A 16,775-nucleotide genomic window follows, 5' to 3' on the forward strand; every position below is an offset into this window, starting at 1 on the left:
TGGCTCAGTTGGTTAAGGGACTGCCTTCGGCTCAGGTCGTGATCCTGGAGTCCTGGGATCGAGTCCCACATCGGGCTCCCTGCTCAGCAGGGAGTCTATTTCTCCCTCCGACCCTCTTCCCTCTCGTGCTCTCTGTCTCTCATTCTCTCTCAAATAAATAAATAAAATCTTAAAAAAAAAAAAAAGGTGACTGGAGATGAAAACAAAATTAATAAGCCAAATCCTTCTAGAGCCTCAAAGTTTGAAAACACTGCTTTGAGCAATCCTAGATATTGACCACAGATTTGGAAAGGTCTCTTTTAGTGCAAAGAAGTGAGCTACAAAAGAAACAAGAAACCAAAAATATCTTCGAGAAATGGCACAACTTTCCCTAATAGTGAAATATAAGGAAATCCATTTACGTTGAATTTTAAACCTCTTGAGAATTACCATAGGCATTAACTATACTTACAGGGTATTGTGTGATGAGCAGAAAGACCACAATGGTAGAGGTCCCCCATGGACTTTAAATATTAAAGTCATCATCACAACAGAGTAAAATAAGCTGATCAAGTAGGTTATCAAGTTCACCATGTGGGTTTTAGGTTACACTAAGATGAAAGGCTCACTCCCGGCATTCAGAGAACACACAATAAGCTAATTTAATTTGAAATAGACACACGAGAAGCTGCTGCACTGGGGAAGGCAGTTTTTGGAGGTGGGAGTAAAATTCCATTTTTTACTCTGTAAAACTTTCTGTAAAGTCTGGCTGTTTCCACACCAAGCACGTGTTAATGTCAAATTTTAAAGCTATCAGAGAAAAGTGAAAGAAACCAGGGTGATGTCCATCAACCCGTTGGTCTCGACCTCTAAGGAAAGAAAGGAAGGGAAGGGCAGAGGAGGAGAGAAGAGAGGACTGGAGGGGAGGGGGCAGGAAGATTATGGGCTTCTGCTCTCCTAATTTAACTCAGGGGGCTTGGCGTCCTTAGAGCTGTTTCGTATCATCCTTTACATTGTACAAACCTGAACTACAAAGTGGAACCTAACTTCTCAAAGGAAAATAAAGCGAGTCAGCCTCCAAGCTCTGCTACTCCCTGGCTAGTACCCAGAGAGGTATTCAGCTGTTCAACTCCTGTACAACCACAGGCACAGGGAGGTGTTTAAAAAGGGGTGGAGGCGGAGGTATGAGGAGAGTGGGCAGGGAGTAAGCTTGAGCGGAAATGGCTAGGAGGCTACTCCTCATCCCCCACCCCCACCCCATCAAAAAAGGAGGAACCAAGTTCCTACAGTGAGAGCCTGCTTTCCAACCTCAGAGATTTCAGAGGGACACCTGCCTCTCTAAGGTTGGAAGTCAGCTGAGAAAGCTCATGTCTTTGCTGCAAGTAGGTTGCTGAATCCTAGCGAAGAGGGTCTACCCAGCGAGTCAGCGACTGAGTGCCTGTTGAGTGAGGCAGAGAAATTCAGCGGATGATGCCAGGTCATTCTGGTTTTGTGGTTTCATTACAGTAAGCATATTGTGAACACATTGGTAATTCTGAGAGGTTTGCTTTTGGTTTTGTGTACCTGATTTTGTCGTAAGTTTTAAGGGTGCCCTACTTGCCCACTTAGTGTTTGTTGATCGGAAGTTCATCTGTCTGCTTACTAATCAGTCCCCTGAGGTGAACATGCAGATTCCTGGGTCCCACCCCAGAACTATTCTCGCTGAATTTCAACTTTTGCCTGTACTGAAGGAAACTCTTAGCCAACTAGTTCAATTCTGACTTACTTTGCAGACTGAGTGCCACGTGCCTGAACTCACCTCTCAGTCACCCCATTCCTGGCTCCATCGAGAGAGGTCCATTTATTTTGTAATCAACAAAAGGCATCCTCTTTCCTCCCCACCCCCATCCCACCCCCCAGAGTTCCTGGACAGCCAGGGTCCTGCTGTGCGCTTTAGAAGGCCAGGTTCTGACCCCCTGGCTGCAAGCCCCTTCCTCTGAGCCACCGCTTCCTTTTGGCCGCCTCCTTTCCTCGGGGTCGGTCCCCCGGAGGGTGGAGCGGGCTGTGGCACGCACCCCGGGCCCCGGGGGTGGCCAACCGGAAGCTGCGTGGGGCGACGAGGAGCTTGGGTGTGGTGGTCCGGGTGTCCCCACGCCTGTGCGATCGGCCCCTCCGGGTGCAGGCTGGAGCCCAGGGTCGGAAGAAAAGTGGAAAACGGGTCCTCCAAGTGTCCTTCTGGTCCCGGGGTGCAAATGGTAAGGGTGGCTCGAAGCACAGCCCCGATCTTCGAAATGCGAATAAGCATTCTATTTCTGCTGAGCGTACCCCGTGTTTGCTGAGCAGGAGGCTTAATTTCGGGAGGCGCACTGCTCGCCGGGGACACTTGAACCCGGGAGTGCATTAACCGGCTCCCCAGCCCCGGGAGCGCGGGACTGCCCGCCCCTGAAGCTAAAACCTAGCGGAGTTGGGGTTGGTGAGGTGTGAGCCTAACGTTTCAGATGCTCACACCAGGGCTGCAGAATCATCCTTCTGATGACCGCACGCACGAAGTCCTTTTGTCCCGCGCCAGCACTCTCTCGAAACTCCAGGTGCACCAGGCAAACGCAGACGCCGTTTCTCGCTTTCCCGCCCGCTGCGCACCCGGGCTGAGCGCGCCCGGGGCGGCCTTTGCATTTCCCGACACCTCCAGCCGGCAGACCCCTTAGGAGTCTCCCTGGGCAGTCTCTCGGACGCAGCGCGGAGGCCGGCCTCCCGCCAGGCTTTCTGCCTGCCTAGGCGCGGCGCCACCCGGGCCGGCCGAGGGCGTGGTCACGAGGCGCCACCGACCGCGCCAGCCGCGGTTTCGAACCCGCTCCCGGGCAGGTGCCGGGCTGAAATCCGGCTCCTTGGCATCCCCCCACTCCCCTCCAAAGGCAGGCTGCTGGCAATGTTCTCGGCCTCGGGCAGTGGCTAGGGACCTGGAAGGAGGGCTGAAAACGCCAAGGCCACGCCACCTGGGGTTCTGTCCCTATTTACCCGCTATACGGTCGCCCTGCGCGCTGAACCCGACCCCGCCCTCCCGACTACTCACCCGCTAGTCCGAGCCCCTCTCCCCGCTTCGCGCCTGGACGCTCGAGGTCACCCCCTCGAAGTCACTAGGCGTGGGCAGCCCTGGGGGCGTCGCGGAGTACCCCGCACGGCCAACGCCCCGCCCTCCTGTCCATCCCCGGGAGCTGAGCTCTCGTCCCTCGCCCTCCCGGGAGCCCCCCGCAGTCGCCCAGCTGGCCAAGTCCCCTTGGCTCATTTCAGAGATGCCGCGCGATAAAGAAAAGGCGGCTACTTTGCATTCTGCAGCTGCTGGGACGCCCTGGCTGGGAGCGCGGACCCGGGGCTCGGGTCCCCGCCTTCCGCGGGCGCTGGAAAGGGACCGGGACGCCCACAGCGACAAGCCAGGTAGCGCCCGGGGTCGGGGCCCAGGCCGCGACGCCGCGCGCCCCAGCACTTACCTTGCCTCTGGCCAGCAATTCCATGATGTAGCCAAACTCACTTATCTCCTCCGACTCAGACATGGTTACGAACCTTCACCAACTCTGGAGGAGCCAGGCGGGGGCATCTAATGCGTTCCTTTTTTTTTTTCTTTTCTTTTCTTTTTTCTTCCCCCTCCCCTCTCTCTGCTTTATTCTGAGTTTTGCCAAGCGCCCTCCCGTAGGCAGTTAACGAGGAAAAGTGAGCAAGCTGCGGGGGGAGGCCAGAGCGCGGCTGGGGGCGATGGAGGCCATAGAGCGCTCGCGGGCAGCGACGTCCGGCGTCTCGGGCTCCGGGTGCGGCGCTCCGGCCAGGGCTGGGTATCGGAACAAACCAGGGCGGCGGCGGCCGTGGCGGTGAAATGCACACCAGGCGGAGCCCGCCGCCCAGGCCCCGCCTCCTCGGGGGTCGCGGCCCGCGCGCCTCCCGCCCGGGGTCGGGCGGCTGCAGAGACAAACAGCGACACAAAAGCGGGTCCGCTCCCGGCGTGGCGCTGTCCCAGCCCGGACACACCAACCCCCCTGACCCCCCAGGGAGGGTTAAAGCGGTCCCTCCGCCGATACCGGGGGAGGTGGCCGTCCGGAGCTCCCGCAGCGAGGACCGCGAAAAACCCCCATCCCACTGTCTGGAGGTGCGAGGCCAGGGAGACTGAATGCAGAGGCAACAACAAAGGATCTGGCTGCAGGCGCCGGAAAAAAAAAAAAAATTTATGCGAGGGCCCAGGAAATGGCAACGCCGCATCTCAAGTCAACCTTCCTGAAATCCAATAGGTAACAAAGCCCAAGCCCCGCGCTTCTGAGATGAGAACAAACACAAGGATTGTATTTTTAACACTCTTAAGTGTGTAAGAGCGATTGTATCTCTATCCTCCTGATACTCGACTTTCCCTTAATTAAAGGAAAAAGCACCGTTTCTGCCAGCAAGGTTCCTGCCCAAACACTGTCACCCTTCGTGACGACTAACACTTTTCCAACTAACTCGTTTCATTAATTGAGTTACACATTCAGGGCATGTCTCTCACATTTTCTACTTCTTTTTAAAATAGCAGCTCCCCTAGGAGGCTGCAGCTGAAATGGCCCTTCCGTCTAATCCGTGCTTCATTCATACCTGACAACTTCGCTTCCCTTGGAAAAAAAAACTTGGCTTGGGAAGTCTCCCCTGGTCTATTACTCCGCCGCCGTCGGTTGTCTCTTACCTTCCTTGAAAAGGAGGAAAGTGATAACGGCTTGAGTTTTTCCCCAAAAAACAAACAAAATCTGAGGGCCATCATTGGATTAGACTCGAATAGATTTAGGACAAGAGCAAAGCCACTTACCTTCAGCGAGTGGGCAGAGTCAGGCTCTGGGCTCAGCATCCGAGGGGTAGGGTGGTGTATGGAAATGACACACAGCAGTTTGGGAGGCTTGATAAGTAAGACACAGGGGCTTTTCCTCTTTTGCCTTTTCCGTGGGTCATTTTTCGAATTTCTCCCCTCTGGCCCAGAAAGCTATATAACAAGTTCTTGCTTTTTTTCCCCCCAGTGTACCTCTCCTTAAAGCTCCAATAATGTTGCTCCTTGACTATTCATCTACCAGAACTTTGCTACTTCTTCAATGTGTTACACTCCTCTATGAGCTGATGCTGATAGCCTCAGAGCAAAGTAGCAAAAGATAAGGAGCCGGGTATTCCTAGTTGGGGCTCAGTAGGAGATAAGACACAATCATAACACTTCTTGCTTGGAAGCTTCTTGTCCTTTTCAAGTTCTGTAGAAACTCCTGTGTGGTCATTGCTTCTATAAGAAAACTAGGAGCACTGAGAGTTGAAATAAGGCCAGGAGCATTTATGAATGGATTCCTTCCTAATATTAGCAATACCCTACAGATTACCAGGAAGAAATACTGCTCTCAAAGTGAAAGTTCTTCATGCCCAGAATGGATTCTGGCACTTCGTAAAAACCAGTGTTAGAAGTGAACAACTAGGGGCACCTGGGTGGTTCAGTCAGTTACAAAGTGTCTGCCTTCGGCTCAGATCATGATCCCAGGGTCCTGGGATCGAGCCCCACATCAGGCACCCTGCTCCGTGGGAAGTCTGCTTCTCCCTCTCCCACTCCCCCTGCTTGTGTTCCCTCTCTCGCTGTGTCTCTCTCTGTCAAATAAATAAATAAAATCTTAAAAAAAAAATTTAGGAAAAAAAAGTGAACAACTAATCTTAATGTCTGCATTTCGAGCAAGGGACAAAGAGGGCATACAAGCCAAGGTGTTTCCTCTTAAAAAGGTTTCCCTCACACCCCATCCAATGACTTCCACATACCCCTTGTGAGAACTGGGTCATATGTCCACCCCTGGCTTCAAGGAAGGCTGGGAAGGTGATCATTTCACTCTGGGAACATCGCCAGGCTGAATAGTCAAGGACTTGTTAGTAAAGAAGAAACAGATACTGGGTAGGAAACTGGTAGCTTCTGCTATCCCTTGGGTAAGTCCATTCAACTTTCTGAGGTTCGGTTTTCTCTTCTGTAAAATGACTGGTTTTGAACTAACTGGTCTCTAACCCTTCCCGCTCTTAATGCTAAGATCTCTGATCTAAGGCTCCCTTTGCCATCTGGTAGCACCAGCAGTTGCTATTATAAAAGGTCTGTCCAGGGCGCCTGGGTGGCTCAGTTGGTTAAGCGACTGCCTTCGGCTCAGGTCATGATCCTGGAGTCCCGGGATCGAGTCCCACATCGGGCTCCCTGCTCAGCAGGGTGTCTGCTTCTCCCTCTGACCCTCTTCCCTCTCGTGCTCTCTCTCTCTCTATCTCATTCAGTTAATGAGATAGAGAGCTCTCTCTCATCTCATTTAAATAAAATCTTTAAAAAAAAAAAAAAAAAGAAGGTCTGTCCACCTGATCACTTGCTACTAGGAGATACTTCAGGGAACATATCCCTCTCGGTTACCTGGATTCCTACCCAAGACCAGGACCAGGGTTGGGGGCAAGGATCTTAGAATCACCTGCTGCAGTGGCAAGAGTGGACTCGCCCCTGAGAATTCAGAAGTTACAACCTCAGCTGGGTCCTAGCATTTACTCAGATGCCTGGTGGCATTTACCACTCTTGATTGTTGTCTGCGTGTGAGGCACTGTGGAGCATTAAAGACCTTTCAAAGTTGCCAGGCATACCAAATGAAGACCACGCTGAAATCGCCCCTGAAATTCTATGCGTGGACTTCAAAGACACAGGGACAGGCAGCCCATCAACACAAGCTGATTTATCATTTACTTTCTAAGAACAAATGAAGATTAATATCATACACCCTGATATCAATTAAGCTTCTTTCCCCAAAGGAACTAAAATTAAGAAAAAGCTTAATTCACAGTTCTCAAATATAATGAAACTCACAGACATATGCTGCTTCACAGGGAAATTCCCTACCTGAGGGAAAGATATTTGGGGCGACTGGGTGGCTCAGTCGTTAAGCATCTGCCTTTGGCTCAGGTCATGATCCCAGGGTCCTGGGATCAAGCCCCTCATTGGGCTCCCTGCTCAGCGGGAAGCCTGCTTCTCCCTCTCCCTCTGCCTGCTGCTTCCCCTGCTTGTGCTCTCTCTCTCTCAATTGAATAAATAAAATCTTAAAAAAAAAGTTTTTATTTATTTCAGTAACTGCTATACCCCGCATGGGGCTCGAACCCACAACACTGAGATCAAGAGTTGCACACTCTTTGAACTGAGTCAGCTGGGTGCCCCAATAAACCCTCACATTTACTTTGAAGGTTTTTATTTCAAAAGTGCAAGCATAAAATCTGGCTTTCAGACATGAATGCATCCTAGCACCTGTACCCAGAAAGGTCATTTTAAAAAACCCAGTTCTTTTTTTCTTTTTAAATAGCTTTGTTGAGGTATGATTTGCATTCCATAAAATGCACCAATTGTAAGTGGAGAGTTTAGGGTTTTTTAAAATTAAATTATGGAGTTGTGCAATCATCTCATAATCCAGTTTTAGTTAAAGATTTATTTATTTATTTATTTATTTATTTATTTATTTATTTATTTGACAGAGAGAGCAAGCGTGCGTGCACAAGCAGGGGGAGTGGCAGAGGGAGAGGGAGAAGCAGGCTCCCCGCAGAGCAGGGAGCCCATTGCAGGGCTCCATCCCAGGGTCCGGGGATCATAACCTGAGTGGAAGGTAGACGCTTAACTGACTGAGCCACCCAGGTGTCCAATCCAGTTTTAAACCATTGGAGTGTCTCTCCATTTATTGAGATTGTTTTTAACTTCTCCTAGCCATGCTGTATAGTTTTATTTTTTTTTAAGATTTTATTTATTTATTTAATTGACAGAGAGAGAGAAAGCGTGAGAGGGAACACAAGCAGGGGAAGTGGCAGAGGGAGAAGCAGGCTTCCCGCCAAGCAGGGAGCCCAGTGCGGGGCTCGATCCCAGGACCCTGGGATCATGACCTGAGCCGAAGGCAGTCGCTTAACCAACTGAGCCACCCAGGCGCCCCATGCTGTATAGTTTTTGGTGCTGGATATATTGCACTCCTTTTGCTACATGTATTGCAGAATATTTTGTTATTGTGAATGAAACTGATTTCTTAATTTCATTTTTGAGCTGTTCATTGCTTGCATATAGAAATACAACTAATGATTGCATAATTAATTTGTATCTTGTGATGTTTTAAAACTCATTTATTAATTCCTGTAAGTTTTATTTGTAGATTCCTTATCATATTATCTGTAATTAAGCAAGTTTTACTATGCCCTTTCCAGTCTTTATTTTTCTTGCCTTATTACTTTGGTTAGCACCTTCACTACAATATCAAATAAGCACGACAACAGTGGATATCCTTGCCTTATTCCCAATCATATGAGAGAAGTTTTCAGTCTTTAACCATTAAGTATTGATTTAGCTATATTCCATAAATTTTGATGAATTGTTTTTGTTGTCATTCAGTAAGAAATATGTTTTTAACTTAAATTTTGTTAGTTAGCATATAGTGCAATATTGGTTTCTGACGTAGAATTCAGTGATTCATCACTTACATACAACAAACACCCAATGCTCATCATAACAAGTGCCCTCTTTAATACCCATCCCCCATCCCGCCCATCTACCACCCACCACCCTCCATTGACCCTGTTTGTTCTCTGTCATTAAAAGTCACTTATGGCTTATTTCCCTCTCTCCTTTTTTTCTTTTGCCCTTTAGAAATGTTTCCTAAATTACGCTTAGCATTTCTTCACAAGGGTTCATGGGTTATTTAGAAATATGTTGCTTAATTTCCAAATAATTCCAAATTTCTAAATATTTTAGAATTCCCATATTTCTGTGTTGATTTCTAATCTAACTCTGTTTTGAAAAATCATGCCTTAAATGGTTTCAGGGTTTTTATTTTATTTTATTTTATTTTATTAGATTTTTTTTATTATTATTCATTTGAGACAGAGAGATATATATAGAGAGAGAGCATGAGCGGGGGAGGTGCAGGGGCAGAGGGAGAAGCAGGCTCTCCGCTGAGCAGGGAGCCAGATGTGGGACTCGATCCCAGGACTCTGGGATCACAACCTGAGCAGAAGGCAGAGGCTTAACCATCTGAGCCACCCAGGCAGCCCTCAGTGTTTTTATTTTAAAGATTATTTATTCTGGAGGGGGGCAAAGTGAGACAAGCAGACTCCAGCTGAGCGAGGAGTCTGACACAGGACCCCGAGATCATAACCTGAGCTAAAACCAAGAGTTGGACACTCAACTGACAGAGCCACCCAGGTGCCCCTGATTTTGGTGTTTTTAAAATATATTGAGGCTTTATGTGACATGGGAGTTGGCACATTTTTTCTTAATGGGTGAGATATCAATTAAACATTTTACACTTGCAGCCATATGGTCTTTTTTGACTACTTACCACTGCAGTTACAGGATGCAAGCTACCATCAACAATAAGTAAACAAGTGGATAAGGTCATGTTCCAACAAACATTTATTTACAAAAACAAGCAGCTGAATAACCACATGAAAAGATGTTCAACAACATCAGTCAATGGAGAAATACAAATCAAAACTGCAATGGATTCCACTTCATATACCTATTAGGAGGGCTGTAATTAAAACAAACAAAAATGAGGGCGCCTGGGTGGCTCAGATGGTTAAGCATCTGCCTTCGGCTCAGGTCATGATCCCGGGATCCTGGGATCGAGTCCCTCATCGGGCTCCCTGCTCCTTGGGAGCCTGCTTCTCCCTCTGCTTCTCTCTCTCTCTCTCCCTCTGTCTCTCATGAATAAATAAATAAAAACCTTTAAAAATAAATAAATAAAATTATTTTAAAAAAATGGAAAGTAAGTGCCAGTGATGATTTGGAGAAACTGGAACCCATGGCTAGTGGAAATGTGAAATGGTGGAACCACTGTGGGAAACAGTTTAGTGGTCCCTCCAAAAGCTAAACATTAAATTATCATGCAACCCAGCAATCCCACTTCTCGGTGTATACCCCAAAGCATTGAAAACAAGGACTCAAACAGATGCTTAAGAAACAAACAAACAAAAACAAAACCCAGATACTTATTCACAAATGTTCACTGGTGCATTTTTTTTTACAATAATCAAACATAAAAACAACCCAAGTGTTGATCATAGATGAATGGTAAACAATGTATATGTTTACATATATACCACATATATATACATATAATGGTATATACATATAATGGAATATTACTTGGCTATAAAGTGGAATGAACTTCTGATAAATGCTACAATATGGATGGACCTTGAAAACATTATGCCAAGTGAAATAAGCCAGACACAGAGGCACAAATATTGTATGATTTCACATATATGAGATATCTAGAATAGGCCAACTCATAGGGATACAAAGTTGATTAGAGGGGCTGGAAGGAATGGGGAATGAGGAGTTACTCTTTAATGGGGACAGAGTTTATGTTGGGGATGATGAAAAAGTTTTGAGTGTGGTTAATGGTGATGGTTGCTCATTATGAATGTAATTGATGCCATTGAATTGTACACTTAAAAATGGTTTTGAAAATTTAGGTGGCTGGCCCTGGGGCTGTAGCTTATTGACCCCCGCCTAGAATATCATCTATTTGAGGTAACATTCCACATGTGCTTCCAAAGAACATGTGTTCTGCGGTTGGTAGAATGTTCCACGAATCAGTTAGGTAAAGTTGGTTTCTTCTGTCTTTGTTCTCCTGTTTCTCCTTCCCTGTCTTCTTTTGTGTGAAATACTTTTTCGTATACCTGTCCCATTCTTCTGCTGATTTTTAAACATTTTTATTTCTTCATAGTTACTGTAGGAGTTTAGTATAAATATTAACTGATCACAGGGCACCTGAGTGGCTCAGTCAGTTAGGCATCTGACTGTTGGTTTCGGCTCACTCATGATCTCACGTTCGTGGGATCAGGCCAGCGACTGGCTCCACACTCAGTGGGGAGTCTGCTTGGGATTCTCTCTCTCCCTCTGCCCCTCCCCCCTTTCTCTTTCTCTATCAAATAAATAAATAAATATTTTATTTTTATTTTTTATTTAAAGATTTTATTTATTTATTTGAGAGAGAGAGGCAATGAGATATAGAAAGCATGAGAGGGAAGAGGGTCAGAGGGAGAAGCAGACTCCCTGCTGAGCAGGAAGCCCGATGCGGGACTCGATCCCGGGACTCCAGGATCATGACCTGAGCCGAAGGCAGTCACTTAACCAACTGAGCCACCCAGGTGCCCCAATAAATAAATATTTTAAAAAAATATTAACTGATCACAATCTACACTAGGTTAATACTGACTTAAATTCTGGTAAAACATAGCAACTTTACAATGCAGTTATAATGCTCCTCCCTTCATTATCTATTACATCACATCTATATATGCTATAAACCCAACAGTACAGTGTTACAAGTATCGCTTTAGGGCGCCTGGGTGGCTCAGTTGGTTAAGCGACTGCCTTCGGCTCAGGTCATGATCCTGGAGTCCCGGGATCGAGTCCCGCATCGGGCTCCTTGCTCAGCAGGGAGTCTGCTTCTCCCTCTGACCCTCTTCCCTCTCATGCTCTCTGTCTCTCATTCTCTCTCTCTCAAATAAATAAATAAATAAAATCTTTAAAAAAAAAAAACAAGTATCGCTTTACACAATCTAACAAAAGACTGTGTGTTCTTTAAAGAAATTAAGAGAAGAGAAACAATTAATTTACTCACAAGTTTATAATTTCCGGTGCTTATCATTTCTTCTTATCTGTAAGCACTTCCTTTTACCCTGAAGACCTCCTGCAGTGTACCCTGTAAGACAAGCTATTAGTCATGAACTCCTCTTCAATCTTTTAATTAAGCTGTAAATCCAAAACAATCACAATAAAAATCTTAAGAATTGTCCAGGAACTGGTCGAGTTAAAAAAAATTTTTTTTTTAAGTAGGCTCCGCACCCAGCATGGAGCCCAACGTAGGGCCTGAACTCACAACCCTGAGATGCAGACCTGAGCCGAGACCAAGAGTCAGATGCTCAACTGACTGAGCCACCCAGGTGCCCCTGGTTGAGATAATTCTAAAGTCAATTCAAAGGAGAAATGCATAAGAATGCCCCCCCAAATTTATAAAAGAACAATGCTCTATCAAATACAAAAATGAAGTCATAATAATTAAAATAACTGGCATAAGAATAGACAGAATAAAGACTCTATAGAATCAGAAGACAGAATAAAAACTCTAGACTCCAAGCCCATGATTAGATTTTACATGATTTATAATTATTTACTAAAAATAAAGGTGATATTTATTTTTTTATTTTTATTTTTTATTAAAAGTTTGCTTTATTTTTCTGTTGAATCAAGGATTAGCCCCCCGTTTAAAGTTTGATAATTTTATGCCTTCCAAACAGTAGCACAGTTAATATCACCTTATCAATAACCAAATAATAAATCAAATTAGTCCCAGTGGTTATATCCACATCTAGATTGTTCGGGCGGTCAGGAGCTCTTATTTGCTTTAGCTTTTAGTTCTTGGTTATATCTCCAAATACTAAAGACCTGAGAAACTCCTGCTGCCCCCACAAAGAAATTAACAGCCAACAGACTCCAGTTTTTTGGGATAATTATAAGTGAGTATCTTGACCAAATAAACCCTGCGGCCATCAGAACAGCAGACTGAACTGTGCTGAGCTTCTCTGCAGGTCTGGCCATGTCAGCCAATCCAGCACACACCAACCCCCATTTCATAATTGGAGCCCAGAAAAAAAACTGTTTTGGGACCTGCCGGGTGGTTGTACACCAGCCTCAATCTCTCTGGCAGCAGGAGCTCCCACTTTATCGAGGACCCGGTGGTAGGTGGCCTGAAAGGCCCAGGCACCAGCGGTTGACATCTCTGTGGAGGAGTTGGTCATGGGCGGTCAAGTGGGAGAGTGGCTGCGTGCTCCTCCCTGGATGACAACGAAGGGCACTCGTCACTTTCGCCTGTCACAGTGCCTCGCATCCTCCTCTCCCCTAGGGTGCCCTTCCCGTGACTCATGCTGCCCCCCTACCTAAAGGTGATATTTAGAATCAGCAGTAAAAGGAGAGGCAAATCAAATACTGATGAAAAAAGTCTGTACAACAAGATACAAAGATGAAATCAGAGAGACTGGGAGAAAATATTTGTAATATATATAACAGATAAAAGGATACATTTAAGAATATATAAATAATGGGGCACCCGGCGTCTGACTTCAGTCCTGGTCTTGATCTCAGGGTCCTGGGATTGAGCCCGGGCATCAGGCTCCTTGCTCGGCGCTAAATTGGCTCATCCCTCTGCCTCTTCCCCAACTCGCGCACACTCTCTTTCTCTCCCTTTCTCTCAAATAAATAAAATCTTAAAAAGAAAAAAGAATATATGAATAACCTCCTACACATCAATGAGAAAAAAACAAGTAGCCCAACAGAAAAATGGGTAAGGGATACGGATAAATTATTTGTAAATGAGGGAAAACAAATGACCAATAAACATGAAAAGATGCAGAACCACAAAAGTGATCAGGGAAACAGAAATTAAAACAATGAGACATCATCATGCATTCATTAGATTATCAGAAATTAAAAGAATGAAAATTTAAAATTTTCTAAAGAGTGTAAGGGAATGTGTCCCTTTAAGAACTTCGGTTTTGAGTACTGAAACAGCTACTTTGGAGAGCAATTTGGCAACAGTGATTACAATGTTAAGTGATGCAGCAATTTCACTTTTCAGTATCTATTCAGAGAAGCACTTTTCAAGGAGGCATGTATAAATATGTTAATTGTAACATTGTTTATAATGGTAAAGGACTGGAAGGAATTTAATTTTCACCAATAAAGGAATGCTTGAATAATTTATGCTATATCCATGTTCTTGTTTTTATATAGCATACAACTTATGTATATATATATACATGTGTATATGTCATATATATAAATGTGTGTGTATATATATGATATATATATATTCCATTATATACAATAATGGAAGCAGCCCAAATGTCTATCAATTGACAAATGGATAAAGAAGATGTGGTAGAGGGCGCCTGGGTGGGCTCAGATGGTTAAGCATCTGCCTTCGGCTCGGGTCATGATCCCAGGGTCCTGGGATCGTGTCCCGCATCGGGCTCCCTGCTCCTTGGGAGCCTGCTTCTCCCTCTGCCTCTCTCTCTCTCTGTCTCTCATGAATAAATAAATAAATAAATAATTTAAAAAAAAAAGAAGATATGGTAGAATCATTGCCATTTGCAAGGACATGGATGGAGCTAGACAGTATAATGCTAAGCAAGTAAGTCAGGCAGAGAAAGACAAATACCATATGATTTCACTCATGTGGAATTTATGAGACAAAAAAATGAACAAAGGGGGAAAAAGGAGAGAGAAAAAAGAGACAAACCAAGAAACAGACTCAACTATAGAGCACAAACTGATGGTTACCAGAGGGGAGGGGGTGGGAATGGCTGAAGTAAGTGAAGGGGATTGAGGTGTGCACTTGTGATGAGCACCGGGGTGATGTATGGAAGTGTTGAATCACTATACCGTACACCTGAAACTAATATTACTCTGTATGTTAACCAATTGGAATCAAAATAAAAACTTTAAAAAAATAAAAATAAAATTGCATAGGGGCGCCTGGGTGGCTCAGTCGTTAAGCGTCTGCCTTTGGCTCGGGTCATGATGCCGGGGTCCTGGGATCGAGCCCTGCTTTGGGCTCCCTGCTCGCTGGGGAGCCTGCTTCTCCCTCTCCCACTCCCCCTGCTTGTGTTCCCTCTCTCGCTCTCTCTGTCAAATAAATAAATAAAATCTTTAAAAAAATAAAAAATAAAAATAAATAAATATTGTCAGAAAACTAGGCATGCCTACCTAACATTTCTGTCTCTTTTAATAATATGCTTTTTTATTTAATCCCATAAAATGTTGACTATTAGGAAGAAAGGTAGTACCCTTTTTTTTAAGAGACTTTATTTATTTATTTACTTGAGAGAGTAACAGAGAGGGGGAGGAGAGAGAGGCAGACTCCCCCGCTGAGCAGGGAGCCCGATGTGGGGCTCGATCCCAGGACCCTGGGATCATGACCTGAGCCGAAGGCAGACGCATAACCGAATGAGTCACCCAGGGGCCCCAGAAATGTAGTACCTTGACCAAAGTTGTCTATAATGGAGATACGTCACAATATGCCTTTACTAGATGGCTTTCAATACCAGTTTGGGACAAATTCTTAGAATTTCTTCTTGGAATGAACCAGTTCGGTCAGCTACCAAATTTTTTTCTCTTCTATATCAGAATTGGATTTTTTTTTTTTTAAATAAAGTGTTGATTACCTCAGCGGCATTAAGAACAGTATTCTTAGGGTGCCTGGCTGGCTTCGTCGAGAAGCATCCAACTCTTGATTTCGGGGTTGTAAATTTGAGCCCCACAATATTATTTTTCAAATCATCTACTTGAAAACAAAATCTAAATTGATTTACATGAAAATAAAATTCTAAAAAAAAAGAATAGAACTCTTTTTTTTTTTTTAAAGATGTTATTTATTTATTTGACAGAGAGAGAGAGACACAGCGAGAGCGGGAACACAAGCAGGGGGAGCAGCAGAGGCAGAGGGAGAAGCAGGCTCCCCGTGGAGCAGGGAGCCCGACGCGGGGCTCGATCCCAACACCCCGGGATCACGACCCGAGCCGCAGGCAGACGCCCAACGACCGAGCCACCCAGGCGCCCCAGAATAGAACTCTTTTCAAGTCCCTTTTCCCTGAGGTGAAAAGGACATTATATCTTCTAATATTTTCTTTTTTTCAGAAGTTGATCACGGCTAATCTTTGGCCCAAAGAGTGGGGCCAATTGCTTTGGGATTGTGTGTTTAAGGACAAAGGATCAATCTTTGTCTTAGGCTTTCCCAAATGGCACAGTTGGAACTGTGTGCCCATATCCTAAATCCATCATCAATCTAAGATGGCAGTAAATAAGACTTTACCCAAGGGGAAGCCTAGAATGGCCCGCCCAGGCTATCCGGGGAGCCAGCAACTCCCTCACACGTGCCGTTGAGCACACAGCATCCATTGCCTGAAGCCCGATATAACCAACAACATTCACTCCCTAACCATGACCACCTACTGTGTGCCTTGCAGTGTTCTTGCAACGCGGACTCAGCAGTGAACACAACAAACAAGGTTCTTGATACCAGCATGTGTTTTGAAAGCTTCAATTTTGTATTAGGCTTTTGGATGCTGAGGTAATGTGATCTGGACAGGGAAGGCAGAACCTTTTTTTCCTTCAGGGTACACTGTGAAATGATACACCATTTCTTTCCTAGGAAATGAGATATGTGAAGAGATCGTTTGTTTATTTGTTTGTCATGAGATATGACAGAACTCTAATGGATAACCAGTCTTCTCTTAACCAAGGTCCCGACCAGTAACCCACCCCTCACTGCCACCCGTCTGCATCGTGGTGTAATGCTTTGGGGGCAGGTGGCAGCTCCTGGAGGTCCAGGGAAGGTAAGGTTGAGAGAGAAAACCGCCTCTGATCAATACAGCTGCAGCAGCATCATAAATAATTTAAGCACATACTCCGTTTTTAGTTTCTTTGATCTGCTTCTCTCATCATGCAGTGTGACTGCCACAAAAGTTTACTCTTTCCAAGGCTGAAGAACCTTTCCCGGCACCTCAGTCATCTTCCTGGGGCAAAGGTCCACTTTGTATCAAACCTTCAGCTTCATAACCCAGCATCGATGTTTTTGCCATCCTGAAGGATCTCAAGTGCATTGCTGCTTTGAGACGTCACAAGCCAGAGATAGGGCTGGTAATAAGCCAAATGGGGTGGCTCTAAGAGCCGTCTTCCTGTTGTTCCTTATTTGTTTTAGAAGGTGGTTTTGTTGGGGGAGGGAAGAAACAGG

General features: G+C 45.4%; 1 pseudogene; it reads right to left on the bottom strand.

The window, feature by feature from the left end:
- Nucleotides 1-12,370: 12,370 nt before the first annotated feature.
- Nucleotides 12,371-12,762, bottom strand: LOC113928616 (annotated as a pseudogene).
- Between the last annotated feature and the right edge of the window lie 4,013 nt (nucleotides 12,763-16,775).

The sequence above is a fragment of the Zalophus californianus genome, chromosome 5 (genome assembly GCF_009762305.2).
Source record: "Zalophus californianus isolate mZalCal1 chromosome 5, mZalCal1.pri.v2, whole genome shotgun sequence".
Lineage (NCBI taxonomy): Eukaryota > Metazoa > Chordata > Mammalia > Carnivora > Otariidae > Zalophus > Zalophus californianus.